This window comes from Salmo salar, chromosome 12 (genome assembly GCF_965601325.2).
Source record: "Salmo salar chromosome 12, fSalSal1, whole genome shotgun sequence".
Lineage (NCBI taxonomy): Eukaryota > Metazoa > Chordata > Actinopteri > Salmoniformes > Salmonidae > Salmo > Salmo salar.
In genome coordinates, this window is record NC_138302.1 from 34,148,514 (window position 1) to 34,163,350 (window position 14,837).

Here is a 14,837-nt window from a genome sequence, read left to right on the forward strand (position 1 = left end):
CTAATTGACATCATTTGAGCCTATCAGAAGCTTCTAAAGCCATGACATTTTCTGGAATTTTCCAAGCTGTTTAAAAAGGCACAGTCAACTTAGTGTATGTAAACTTCTGACCCACTGGAATTGTGATACAGTGAATTGTAAGTGCAATAATCTCTGTAAACAATTGTTGGAAAAATGATTTGTCATGCACAAAGTAGATTCCTAACCAACTTTCCAAACTATAGTTTAACAAGAAATTTGTGGAGTGGCTGAAAAATGAGTTTTAATGACTCCAACCTAAGTGTATGTAAACTTCAGACTTCAACTGTATGTATGTATGCATGCATGCATGCATGCATGCATGCATGCATGCATGCATGCATGCATGCATGCATGTATGTATGTATGTATGTATGCATGTATGTATGTATGTATGTATATATATATTCCCCCCACACACTGAGCTTGGATTAATACTGTGAAAATTATGATCATGCCCTTTTATTGTAAGAACTGCTTGAAAAGACAGCCTGAAATTTCTGCCTGGGATGGAGTTTTGGCCTGCCTGGTGACATCAGAAAATGAGTTAATAGACCAATAGCGCTTTGCTAAGAAGCCATCTGTTTAAAAAATATATATATTTTTTGGAAAACTTAATTGTTACCCAGAAATGATTTGATATAGAGAAAAAATAATGGTAGCATTGGACCTTTAACCTGTCTGGGCTAGGGGGCAGTATTTTCATGGCCGGATGAAAAATGTACCCAATTTAAACAGGTTACTACTCTGGCTCAGAAACTAGAATATGCATATTATTAGTAGATTTGGATAGAAAACTATGAAGTTTCTAAAACTGTTTGAATGGTGTCTGTGAGTATAACAGAACTCATATGGCAGGCAAAAACCTGAGAAAAAAATCCAACCAGGAAGTGGATTGTAGTTTTTCAAGACTGGGCCTATTCAGTATACAGTGACTTAAGGTTCAATTTGCACTTCCTCAGGCTTCCACTAGATGTCATTAGTCTTTAGAACGTGTTTCAGGCATTTGCAGTCAACAGAGAGCGAACAAGACCTCCTGGAGTCTGATGACAGAGAATGACAGGCCACAATTACGCGCGGTGGTAGCTGTGTTCCATAACGTTTTTCAAGACATTGGAATCGTCCGGTTGGAATATTACTGAAGTTTTACGTTAAAAAGGCCCTAAAGATTGATGTTTTACAACGTTTGACATGTTTCATCGAACGTAAATAACTTTTTGTTGTGAAATTACCAGTACGGGAAAAAATGTATGAAATGTATGCATTCACTACTGTAAGTCGCTCTGGATAAGAGCGTCTGCTAAATGACTAAAATGTACATTTTCGGCACGCTTCCTACATTTGGAGTAGCTTACTGAACGCGCAAACAAGGAGTTGTTTGGACATAAATTATGGACTTTATCGAACAAAACAACATTTATTGTGGACCTGGGATTCCTGAAAGTGCCTTCTGATGAAGATCAAAGGTAAGTGAATATTTCTAATGCTATTTATGATTTTAGATGACTCCAAAAATGGCGGGCATCTGTATTGCCTGGTGTATTTTTCTGAGCGCAGTACTCAGATTATTGCAAAGTGTGCTTTCCCCGTGAAGCTTTTTTGAACTCTGTCACAGCGGTTGCATAAAGGAGATGTTCATCTATAATTCTGTGAATAACAGTTTTAATATTTTATCAACGTTTATGATGAGTATTTTAGAAAAATTGTTGTGCTGATTCACCGGCAGTATTGGAGGCCAAATATTTTCTGAATATCACGCGCCAATGTAAAATGCTGTTTTTGGATATAAATATGAACTTTATCCAAAACATACATGTATTGTGTAACATAATGTCCTAGGAGTGTCATCTGATGAAGATCGTCAAAGGTTAGTGCTTCATTTAGCTGTGTTTTGGGTTTTATTGACATGTCCTTGCTTGGAAAATGGCTGTGTGATTATTTTTTGTCTATGTACTCTCCTAACATAATCTAATGTTTTGCTTTCGCTGTAAAGCCTTTTTGAAATCGGACAATGTGGTTACATCAAGGAGAAGTTTATCTTTAAAATGGTGTAAAATAGTCGTATGTTTGAGAAAGTTGATTTATGACATTGTTGTTTTTGAATTTGCCGCCCTGATATTTCACTGGCTGTGTCCCGCAGGTGGGACGCTGGCATCCCACTTAGCCCATAGAAGTTAATAGGCCTAAATTACCTTGGGCACACTTGTGCCAAGTGCAGCATGAAATGATAAGATCCTATATGGAGGCTGCAGTGGGCTCTATATAGGCTAGTAGGCAGGGTATAAGAAGGGTAGGGGTCGTAAGTGCCAAAGCGTGTGAGTGAGCGATGTCCTCGGCAGACCCAGCTGGGGGCGGGTTGTTCACATCCCAACACACTAACCACCACTGCCGCCTTCTTCCACACACTGCAAAAGAGGCAGGAAACCACACACACAAAACACAGCTCTACTCCAAAGAATTTCTGGGACACAGTGAGGGAGGGAGAGAGAGGCACTGGCATTCTTTCACAGTCCCTGCTGGCGTCTGATGATAACAAAAAAGGCGATGGTTGCCGAGCCGACTTTTTCAGGATCTTTAGTCTGCTGCTCTCAAAGATCCAGAGCTTCTGCGTACGTGTATATTCTCTTTAGGTGCAGATAACAGGCTACTCAGTGGAATGGTGCTCGTTTAATAAAGTTAGATCAAAGCTGAATCACTGTCTGCAAGATCACAGTATTCTACATAACCGAACCAAATATAATAGCATAAAACTGTCAAACAAAAACATCACGCATTCAACATAATTCTTCAAGTTTTACCTGTGAAACATCCATGCAGAATGATTCTATATAGTAACCATTTGATCTCAATCACTTTAAAAATCGGGGAAATGCATTCAGATTTTCTTCAGTTATACAGTGTTGTTTAGAAGTAGCCTCCAGTGTTTAGAATGATGGTGCTAACTAATTTTAGAGCAGATGGTGTTAAACTATTGCATAACCTACCTGCGTATTTTGCCAAGTGGCACGCACTGTTGACAGTAATTTGAAACTACTATGCCATTATATTTGGTTATGGTGAACACTGATTAATGATCTTGCAGACATTGATCCAACTTTATTAAACGAGCACCATGACCATTTGCCCAATGACTGTAACGCAGGCCAATTAATGTTGAATAATACTTAACGTTAGTGAAATTCCAGTAACCAATCATATTATACTATAATGCTATTGATATGTTTAAGTTGACAGCTATTACAAATCAGCTGTCAGAAGCTGCATGACAAGCAGTTAATTTGAGCCAATCCAAAAAAAAATCAATATTATCTTAGTCCCTGTCCTAACCACACGTTAATACACCAGTTGGCGCCAACATGCAAAAAAAAATAAATAATAATAAGCTAGACCGGAACATGAAGAGCTACAGCCATTCCATGGAAGAAAAACAGTTACAACTTCTCAACAATTTCAATAAAACTGAACTAAAAGAGAGAACTGGGTATTAACACACTTATCTATACAAACGTGCTGTGAAGGGATTGAGGGAAAGATTGACACCAGGATTTGGTGAGTTTTCATAAGGAAAACGAGCTGCTAGCGATTAGGCTAGTTAAGCTATTGACAGCATTTTGTGCGTGTTCATACTGAACCAAACGTACGCACAAGCCGCTAACATTCATAGGCTGACTACACCGCTCGCGTCGCGAAATACATTTTGAAATCTATATTATTCAATTATTGCGCCAATGAGCATCTGCTTTGCCAAGGGCTAAAATAGAAGTCAGTTCTATTTCTGATGCAGGTTGTGCTGCAAGTCCTGCCTCGCCCATCTCCTTATTGGTTTATAGAAGCAGGTATCCACATGCCATCTCCTCATTGGTTATACCCAAGTGAGTGAAAGACGAAATAGGTCGGTGGCGGTAATGCACGTAATTTATGAAAGTTGCCAATCGCAATATAAAGTCAAGAGAAGAAAAAGCCTGGAAGGAGGAGAGATGACTAGAAACGATTTGGTTGACCGTGGATTAATTGGAGTAGAGGACCTTGTGCATTTCAGGTAAAATAACTCAATGTTTATATCCCAGGACAAATTAGCTAGCAAGCGCAAGCTAGCTAGCTAAATTGCAATAAATGTTTAATGCTTTTCGACCTGTCCCCAAATTAATATAATTGGTTCAGAGTTTGTTTTGATATTTTAACATGTGTGTCGTGATCGCGTTTGGTGTGGGGGGACAAAATACATTTATGTACGATGGCGCACACGCGCAGTCGGTTTGGGTTCCGTGTTACGCTAGCTCAGTTATCGATCAATTGAAATAGCAAACGTTAGTGATCATGCATGGCAAACTATTTTAGTTTATACTTTTATAAAAAGTTATTAACTAGTATCAATATCCATTTTCGTACACTTATGTTTTAGATTACTTTATAAGAAATGACATGTAGGTGTAAGCACTAGTACTTTTCATTTGCCCGGGATAGTTAGTCTATTGTTCAGTCCACATGAGTCTGGTGCTGTAGTTAAAGTGTAAAGCATTTTGAGTAAGTTTTATCTTCTTATTCCTGTAAGAGATTGAAGCTAAGCACTATATTAATGGTTATATGAGAAGGTACTTATGATACACTTAAACGCCTTAGTGTTAAATTGATCAGCACAATCACTCACATTTGATTCCATCTCAGTGGTTTATGTCAATATTTGTGAATTGGTTTGTGTTTTATGTGGATTCATGTTTATTGTATTGCCATTTCAACTTTGAAATCTGAGACCCTCAGAGTTGGGTGCACCCTAGTAAACTATAGGCAGAATATATGGTCGATATCTAAGTCTGTTGTAAAGTTGATGCATTTCATTCATATTGAGCTCATTGTACAAATTTCACATATCAATATTTACTCAAGGTGATTCATTTTTTTGTAAGTGTTTTTATTTACAAGATACAAGCCGGCATTCTTTTCCTAAACTATTCAGTTGTGTGGTTTTCATTTCTCCCTACTGCTTCAGTAGCGAACCTAACTGGTCCAATAGAGTTTAAGCTTAAACATACAGTAGCCCATAGTGTTAAGCAATTGTTACATATGCATCGCCTGAGTAGCCTCTTCTCCAAGTGTCGAGAATATACACATGCACAGAATCTTTTAGTGCTGTAGACTAAAGATCCTGAAAAAGCCAGAGCCGCAGCCACTCCCGTAACAAAAACAGGCCATGTTGGTACAACACACACACACACACACACACACACTACTGTGGGCCCTCCCAATGAAGCTATGCACCGCTGCCTTCCCATGCACACCCTATGGTGGCAGGCTTTTTCACAGTGACCTGAGGGCGAGGGCAGGGTGCTGATCTCCTATGAGGCATCGCCACAGGAGAAACTCTCCCATAGAAGATAGCTTACTGACCTTTACCCTTCCGTTTAACCAGATCCACTGGCACAATGGACTCAGAGTGGAATGGAATTACTCAGTGGGAATATGAGCTCATGCCGACCTGAAAAGATATCGCTACTAACTAACTGTAGCCCATGGCATCTCACCTGGCAGTACACTGAAGAGGTAGTGCTCATTTCAGTTGGAGACGGAATTGAAGCATAAAACCTGTCAATGACAAACCAAATCTCATAAATGACCTATCAAATGCCTCCATGGCTAATTAAAAACAAAACACACAGGATCCCCAAGCCAGCCAGCATTAAATGTCTTAGGGTACAATCCAAAACATGGGACCCCCTACTGGAGCCCTGCACAGGCATGTATTTTAAGCCCCCCCCCCAAACCCTAACCATGCCCAAGACATTCAGGCCCCATTGTTTCTGCCAAGTTTAAGGCCCAGCCCAAAATCAGAAATGACTTCCTCCATTAGTAAACCCTTTAGCTGCTACTCTCCATCGGTCACAAGCTCCCTGCACTCCGAGTCAGTGAGTAACCATAACAAGGGCTCCACTTGGGCTGCTCTGCTCAATGAAGAGACATGAGAGCAGTTAGCTGTAAACTCCGACGAAACGCAAGGAACATCGTTGTGATCCTAGTCAGATATGACTGTACTGCGCAGCAGAGCACAAGCAAAATGGCTCAGCTTCAAAATGTTTAGTGACACCCAAACCCTGCCCGTACCCTAGTTATTGATGAATGAACAGGCCCTAACCCCATGTATAATGTCGGGGTCCGTCGAGCTCAGGTCGGCTAGCGGAGCTGTACCCCACCAAGCGCCCTTTTCCTGCATCACCCCACCCCTCACTGGGTGTCCTCCGCACTAGGGGTCTTCTGGAAGCCCCGCCCCAGGTATAGTTGGCGCACCACAGAGCTTGTTAACTCTAGACAAAGACCTGTATGACGCGTCTGGACAGTCCCACTTCCTGGATGACTGATGAGGCAGACCCCGTTGGAGACACCAGGGCACAAGGTCCCTTTGCCAACTTGGGTAGACCATAGATATACGGAGAAAACAAAGATGCTTCTAAGCTATTCTATGGATCAGTAGTGGACATCTCCAAGTCATGGAGGACTGCAGTGTGTGCATGCTCCAGTTTCAGTCCAGCTCCTATGAACAAACCCTATCCTGGCCTAATGAAAGTCCATAGTTAGTTGATTGCTTGGCTGAAGTGTATGTGTCCTGCAAGCGCTGCAGCCCTCTAGGATTAGAGCTGCTGTCCCTGACATATAGGATGGACATGAAGCATTGGCTTAGCCATGCTAAACAATTCATTAGCTGGACTGTGTACTTAAACCACACGTTAATGTTAATTCATTCCATAGGGGGGCATGGAGATGTGCTAAGTGACTTTAAAGCACTCGATAATGGGATGAGGAGGATAAGGCTGTGGCGAGTCACGCTACAGGCTAAGTGGATAGTTAGTGTAGCCAATTAGCCAAGGGGGAATCAGATGGGATAGCCTAACAAGGTAGTGTTAAGGGAAATCGTAAGACAATGGGGTAACCAAGTCATTTAGCCTGGGGGGAATAAGAAGGGAATAGACTCGAGGCTAGCACAATCTGGTTAAACTGGACCAGGTTCAAAGCAGCACTGAGCCAGGTTTGGTCTGGGGGTCTCGTCAAGACACGAATGAGGCTGAATGTTCTCGCAGGGTGGGAGATGGCAGAGGGGAGGTGTGTGTGCTGGTTGTCAGTGGGTAATCTGAGGATTAAAAGGTAACAGACAGGGCCCATTGTCTGCCCCTGTGCCCACTGAGCCCCCTTTGTCCTGGGGCATAGAGGGGCATATGGATTAGTTTAGTCAGGGCAGGGGGACAGGGGTAGCAGCTGGCATGCTTGATTTTGGCCAAAATCCCACGAGAACAACCAGGCCTGGGACACCAGGGCTCTAAATTCATAAATCCTTGATACCTCACATCTTCTCAAACCCCATTGGAGAAGGTCTGAGGGGTTTGCGAAGGAGGCAAGGGGATAGGTTGCAGGGAATCACTGAAAGACTAATTGAGATAAAGCCATGACAGACCAGGGACACCAGGCTTTGTAGGGATGGGGAGGGTGAGGCTGACAGTGGGATGGCTACAGGGCCGCTCCTCTCTTTGGATCAGGAAGAAAGTCAATATTGGAAAGTAGCTGTGCTCTGTGGTGCTGCTGACTCAGGGCCAGATCAGTTACCAGGGCTATGAGCAGCCAGGGTGAGCCCAGGCCAGATGGACTGACCCCATCACGCCTGCCTGGCTGCCACGCACTTGGGGGCACACACACCATGGCTCTATTACTGAACACACAGACCTAGGTTACTCATGGGTCGAGAGGCAGACCAGAGCAAAACAGGATGTGTGTAACCAGCCACAACACAGACAGCAAGGGCCGTCATACACACACCTCAAACCTTGGGGTCAACGCCTAACCACAAATCAAACCTTGTCCCAAAGCACCCCATTAAAACAAACCAGATATGGCTAAAGCCCATCGGTAGAGATACAGTGCGAATAGATTTGAATGAAGCCTCATAGGAAACATTTTAAATAAGTGGACTTAATAATTCTTTGAGCAGGCATCTTAAGGTCAGACCGTAACACACAGGATCTGACCAAACTAGATTCCTGAATGTGCTGAACACTTTGGCTCACAGCAGAGCACAGAGCCACATTTCACAACGCCAGGCAGCCACAGAGTCTAAAAGCAGTGGGTGTCCATTGCGTCGTGGCTAATAAAGAGAACGCTGAATGCCAAGGCACAGACCACCACAGTGGCAAGCGCTACAGCAGCACAACCACAGCTTCCCACGGGACAGCCGGCAGCAGCCCTTCCAGACTGGAGACCGTGTCTGCGTCCCAAATAGTACCCTACTCCCTATATTTGGGGCCGACTTACTGAGACACCGTAGAAACCACTGAGAGAATGCATGATGAAACCTACTGTAATTGTATTTCACGGCAGATGTGTGCCATACGTAATACAGCAAATTGAGGGATTTTATGGCAGTTGATAAGGTAGATAATAGCTAGTCTCGTCAGGGTGTGTGTAATTAGGTATTATATCATCTGCTCACTACGCAGGGCAAAGAAAATGGATTTGAGCCCAGTGACCTTGACATGCATTGCGTAATATCTCAGCAGCTGTTGCGTCGATGCTTTCACATGGCCCCAACAATAACCAGTGCAAATAAGGTTGCATTAAGCAACCATACAAGTGGAAAGCCATTTGAGTCAACAGCACACTTTTGTGACACCCACACTCCCAAGACTATTATTTAAGTGAATTTGTTGAAGGCACCCAAAGAAATAACTCAGATAAGAGTTTTACGGCTGTATCCAATTGAAGCAGCGGTCTGGTCACGCGATCGGAAACAATGCATTGACAACCACCTGTATTTCTGTGAGTCTTACCTAAAATAGACAACTGCAGCTGCCCCATAGGGCACCATGCTGACTAACAAGGGAGTCCAGACTACAGGAGAGGAACCATTTGAAGTGCACCAGTGCATTTACATTCCAAGACTATTTGGGTGCTACCGTAAATTCCGGACTATAAGCCTCAACTTTTTCCCCAGGCTTTGAACCTCGCGGCTTAAACAATGACACGGCTAATATGGATTTTTCCCGCTTTCAAAAAAACACATTCTGTGACGTGCTCAGTTTTTTGGCAGCATGAAGCTTTCATTAGACCAATGAAATTGCCGAACGGGTTAAGGTCAAACAACTTTTTTGTTTACTGTTTAGATTAAGTTGAGCGCTCTCAAACTTCCCATCATTCTGATTACGGTAGTCATTTTGTCACCCTCATCATGGCAAAGACACGGAGAAATGCATATGATGCAGCTTTCAAGTTGAAGGCGATTGATCTGGCTGTTGGAAAAGGAAATAGAGCTGCTGCACGGGGGCTTGGTCTTAATGAGTCGATGATAAGACGTTGGAAACAGCAGCGTGAGGAATTGACTCAGTGCAAAAAAAACTAAAGCTTACTGCTAATTTTTTATTTTTTGTTACAAGCCGTGTTTCGTTAAAGCCTATTTATTTTTGTTCCAAGCCGTGTTTCGTTAAAGCCTGTGTAAAGTTAATTTGTTTAATGTACCGGTAGGCAACCTGCGGCTTATAGACATGTGCGGTTTATTTATGTTCAAAATAAATAAAACATTTAAATTCAGTGGGTGCGGCTTATATTCAGGTGCGCTTAATAGTCTGGAAATTACGGTAAATCATGTTACATGACTCTCGTAGAAAGAACGTTAGTTCTACGAGGCTGATCTAAGGTCAGTTCTCTTTCAATAACTACAGCGATAAAGATGATTTTAGGGTTGGTAATACTGATCCTAAACCTGCACGTAGGGTAGTCTCGTCAACCCAACCATAGACAAAAGTAGTGGCATAGGCAAACTATCACTACTTTATCCGCTTTAAAAAAATACTGGCTAGCAAGATGGAGATCAGAGGTTATTTTAAAGGAGTGCATTTCGCTAGTGGCTAGGTTTTTTTTAATTTTATTTTTAAACAACCTTTATTTAACTAGGCAAGTCAGTTAAGAACAAATTCTTATTTTCAATGACGACATAGGAACAGTGGGTTAACTGCCTTGTTCAGGGGCAGAACGACAGATTTTTACCTCGTCAGCTCTGGGATTCGATCCAGCAACCTTTCGGTTACTAGTCCAACGCATCAACTTCCTGCAAAACCACTGCAAAGGTTTTGCCTGAAAACTTTGGTTTTGAATTGCAACGTTCTGTTACGTCCACCCTGTAATTTGTTGGGAAAGTCCCTTGAATTTTTCCCCTTTACTGACGTAGTGTGATATAGTTCCTCTATGCCAAAAGAGCCCATAATTGAAACCAGACTCTAGTCACTGACTACTGCAGAGGTTTAGGATGAGGACAGAAGAAGTGGCGACCGTACAGGGGAAGTGTTATTATCTTAAACCGGGGTATCAAAGTCATTTTTCACCCAGGGCAGGCCGCACAGAATTTGTTATATTAAAAAAAATAAGCAAAATATTGTCCTCCATCTATCGTTTCTGGAATTTTCAATGCACCCTGACATGGAGGTGATTATTAGTGAGCTGGACACAATGCACCCTGACATGGAGGTGATTATTAGTGAGCTGGACACAATGCACCCTGACATGGAGGTGATTATTAGTGAGCTGGACACAATGCACCCTGACATGGAGGTGATTATTAGTGAGCTGGACACAATGCACCCTGACATGGAGGTGATTATTAGTGAGCTGGACACAATGCACCCTGACATGGAGGTGATTATTAGTGAGCTGGACACAATGCACCCTGACATGGAGGTGATTATTAGTGAGCTGGACACATTCAAGAAACTGTTTGAATGTGGGTCCATTATAATTGACAGTTGATTTGATTTTAGTCATTTTAAAGTATATTTAAAAATATAGAATAATAAGAGCATCCGCGGGCCAGATTGGACCCCCCTCCCGGACTGCATGTTTGACACCCCTGATCTTGTGAACTTATTAGGAGCCCAGGCTGCCATAGGCATCAGTGAGAGAGATGGTTTCACACCCCTGCAGTGATAATTCACACTCAGAGGGTTGCCTGAGAGGTCACTGCTCAGCGAGGACATACACTCCCCACTCAGGGCGGGCGAGAGGGTGTCACTGTCAAACCCCTGCAGCAACGTAACCTCTCAGTCAATGTGACACCCTGAAACGGATATAACACACACCCCTACAACAAAATCCAAAAACCAAACAAGATCACATTCACCACATTAACAAAAGGAAAACAGTCATGTCTCCTTTAAGAAATCAAATGACAATTTAACACAATTAGCACTTTCTTTCAAATTGAAAGATAACACTTGATCACTGATAAGAGGTCTGTTATCCAATACAGAACAATTGATGACAACAGCAGACATGACCAGACTGACGCTGTTCGAAATCTGGTCAAGAATCAGTGTTTCATAGACTTCTGTTGACCCCCAATCAGTGACATTGAGATGGGGCAGGTGGGATAGCATTCGTTGGCATGTGGAATGCATGTGCCCCAATACGGATTATGTATCTGGAGCCAAAACCCAGATGACAGTGTCACTGGGATCTGACATAGCCATCTGATGCTTCTGAACTCTCCCTCTAGCTCTGCCCGGTCTCAGTCTGTTGTCATGGGTGATATCTCTGGATGTGTAGGTGTGAGTATGAAAACAGACAGCGATGTGAATCTTGGTGAGCAGTATAATCTAGCAGCCATCTCCAGACCTGGAGATGCGCCAGACAGACACTCCCGTTTTCACTGACGTGCTGTTGGTGTAAAAAGTAACTCAACATCTTCTTGTGGTAGGGAAATTGTGATGGGCAGGCGCAGGCCTATATGCTTCTCTATCAATTTTGCTCACATTAGATTTTCAGCTGGATGTTAATGGTGTGTATAATGTGATATTGATTCAGCAATGTAACCAACAAAGACATTTAGACTACATGTTACTCTCTCTCATATATATCGATAAAAGAACAGTAAAGGATGCACTTTCGATTGGGCTATCAATCGATAGAAAACGCCGTTTCATAGCAGAGTTTACCAGCGAGCCACAGAATTTAGCGAAGCCCAAATCTCAGGACATAATCATGAAGGGTAAATTAACCCAGGGTTTTGCAGTAGCCATTTGCGGCCCTCATTCTCAGAACAATGAGAGTCGGAGCTGGGGCATAATAGGGGGAAGTTTGGTGCCGAGGTTAGTCAATAAATTGATTAAATTAACATATAGGCTACATATACAGTGTGTCCAGTCACTTAATGCGCCTTGACAAGGCTGTTCTAGGGAAAGGAAACCATCGCCCAAACTCTCCACCGACGTTGTAGGCATCACATCAAATCCAGTTAGAAAACATGGGCTTTCAACAACGAACGTTTGATCTGTGTAATTTCGTGAGCTTTGTTTGGATAAAGTAGTAGCCATTGTTTAACGCGAAATCAGCATGAATTAACAGAAAATTATCAAATACGCCGAAATTGCAACAATGTAGTCAAGAAATATTTTTTTTTGCAAGACGTTTGCTGGCTGGTGCTACAATGTATCAATTCCCACTCACCGTAAGAATGTCGAGGCACGCTTCGCAACGTTTCCCCTAAATTCTTTCAGGGACAGTCGTAGGCTACTTCCTCGCTGGCTGGACAAAAACAGACCAAATATGTCGACGCAGACGTTATAAATTTAGAGGACAAACAATCAAGCGTGCAGCTGGCTCCCTTTACTGTAAAGCTTCACAATGAAGCTGTAGATTCATTTGACTTGTTCAAACGACGTGCATCCCTCCTTTACTAACGTTCTTTGGACCACAGAAGCAGACCACTCTCAAGATGAAGAATGAGTTGAGTTGCCACATAGTCGAGCGAGGGTGAAATTGAAGGAGAAGCATGCCCCCAAAAAAATCGATTTCTCCAGCTAGGAACCAATGAAGAACATGGCCTGAGGTTTATTTAAAATAGGGATGATGTCATATGCTAAACCACTGCCCCTCCTTTTATTTTCTGTGTGCGAGAGTGCCTTGCCCCATCCCTCACCCCCCTCACTCATACTCTGTGTATGAACTTCCAAAATCCAGCTGCATGGCTCATATTTAAACTACTGCAGGCCTACACTGGATGCCTGTAAGGCCAAACAAATAGGCTAGGCTACATAAGTATGTACACACAATAGTCTGTCAAGGTTTCAGTTTCAGTTGGTTCAAAATTCGATTTGAATGCAATTGATAGTTTCTTGATATCAATGAAGAATAGGCATATTTATTCAACTGAGAAAGGCATTGTTCACAGTCCTGTCTTATTTATTAGCATAATGTCACTGTCTGATGAAAACCTTGTAACTCAGTTTTTGAAAAGCAGTAAACTCAATGTGCTCTGAACATTTCAGAACTCTAGGACCATCAACATTTATTCCAAATAGCTTCTGAAGTTTAATAATTGGTATGTTCGTTAATGGGAAAACATGGTCATTTTATACATTTCCTGAAAAGTTTCTGTTCTGGAGATGTTTTCATCAGACAGCGACGATAAGGTGCATCTGTTTATGGTGCTTATGAAGATGCACAGCCTCAGCTACTTTGCGGCATGGCACCCACAATGGGAGTGGCAGCTTGTTTTTGTTCCTTCAGTTGCAGCTGCTGGCTTTACAATAGGAATCCATGAAAAGACGAGGAACATACAAAGACTATGAGATTGACAGAAGGAGACTGAAAGAGACTGAATCGGGCCAAGAAATCGGACATCAACTAGTTTGTTATACAGCAAGGCGACAAAGAAGAACGAATGAAAGAGGAGGCTTTGGGCAAAGAAAAGTCCCAACTCACAGTGCCAGGAGAGGAGAGGGTTAGACTGGAAACAGACGTGATGCATTCACTCTGGACTAGAGTGATGTGAAAGATGTAGACATAGGGATCCTCACCATTCAAACTGCCTTTCTTACAGTGTGTGTGTGTTTACCTCGCCTCATTATAGTGTGTGTGGAAGCGGGTGACTCATACGGTTCCGTTTGTCTAAGCCCTCTGTCTGTCTCAGCTAATCACAGGGCTTTGCTAATTGTTACATCTGCAGCCTGTCAGCCTTTCCTATCGTATAGGGCCTATTGCAGAGAATGGGGAACCGAGAGCCTCTCCCTGACGCCGTAGCTTTTATAGTATGTGTGTGTATTCGGCCGCAAACTAAGATCCTTAATTGGGTTGTTAGTAAAACCACTAAATCCAGTCACTTCCTGGTTCTGCCCACCCACCTCAATGCTCTGTAATGTTGTCCTATAAGGGTGTGGCTCAGTATTGGTCTCTATGGGAAAGCCTGTGGCAATGGAACAGGGATTAATTGTTAAACCAAAGGGGTTTCTTTCATCCCCCTGTTTGTCTTATTGGCCCAGTCTTCCAGTGTGGTCTTGTTGTTTTAACCATCTGCCAAAACAACACTAACCCCGGACATACTTTGTGTATGCAGCTCCAGGTACAGCTGCATACGCTGCCCATGGCACAGAGCAAACAACCATGCAAGCCCACACACATACAGAGAGGCTAACAGACAGACAGAGACCGGCAGATATACAGACAGACAAACAGACCAGCACACACACACACACACACACACACACACACACACACACACACACACACACACACACACACACACACACACACACACACACACACACACACATACACACACACACACACGCTGAAGAAAAGTGTCATGGTGGTACATTTCTGGCCTGGGTACGAAGTATTTGGTCCACCACGACAACGGTTAGAGGGAACCTCATCTGAAAAGATCATGGAAGCCTAGCGCGTCACCCCTTTACTACAGTAGCTTCTCTCGGTCATCGTTGTTCGGCAGTCTGGAAATGTGAGGCCACCTTTGACACACTGGAACACATTATCAAACCACAATTGAAATACTATAGAAA

General features: G+C 42.9%; 1 protein-coding gene across 1 annotated transcript in view; it reads right to left on the reverse strand.

Moving 5' to 3' along the window:
• The window catches only part of prr36a (proline rich 36a), a 46,592-nt gene extending 33,755 nt beyond the window's left edge, over positions 1-12,837 (reverse strand). Inside the window, exon 1 of the mRNA XM_014131394.3 lies at positions 12,487-12,837. The gene's annotated coding sequence lies outside the window, so the exon portion shown is untranslated. The remainder of the gene's footprint in view (positions 1-12,486) is intronic.
• Positions 12,838-14,837: the final 2,000 nt, after the last annotated feature.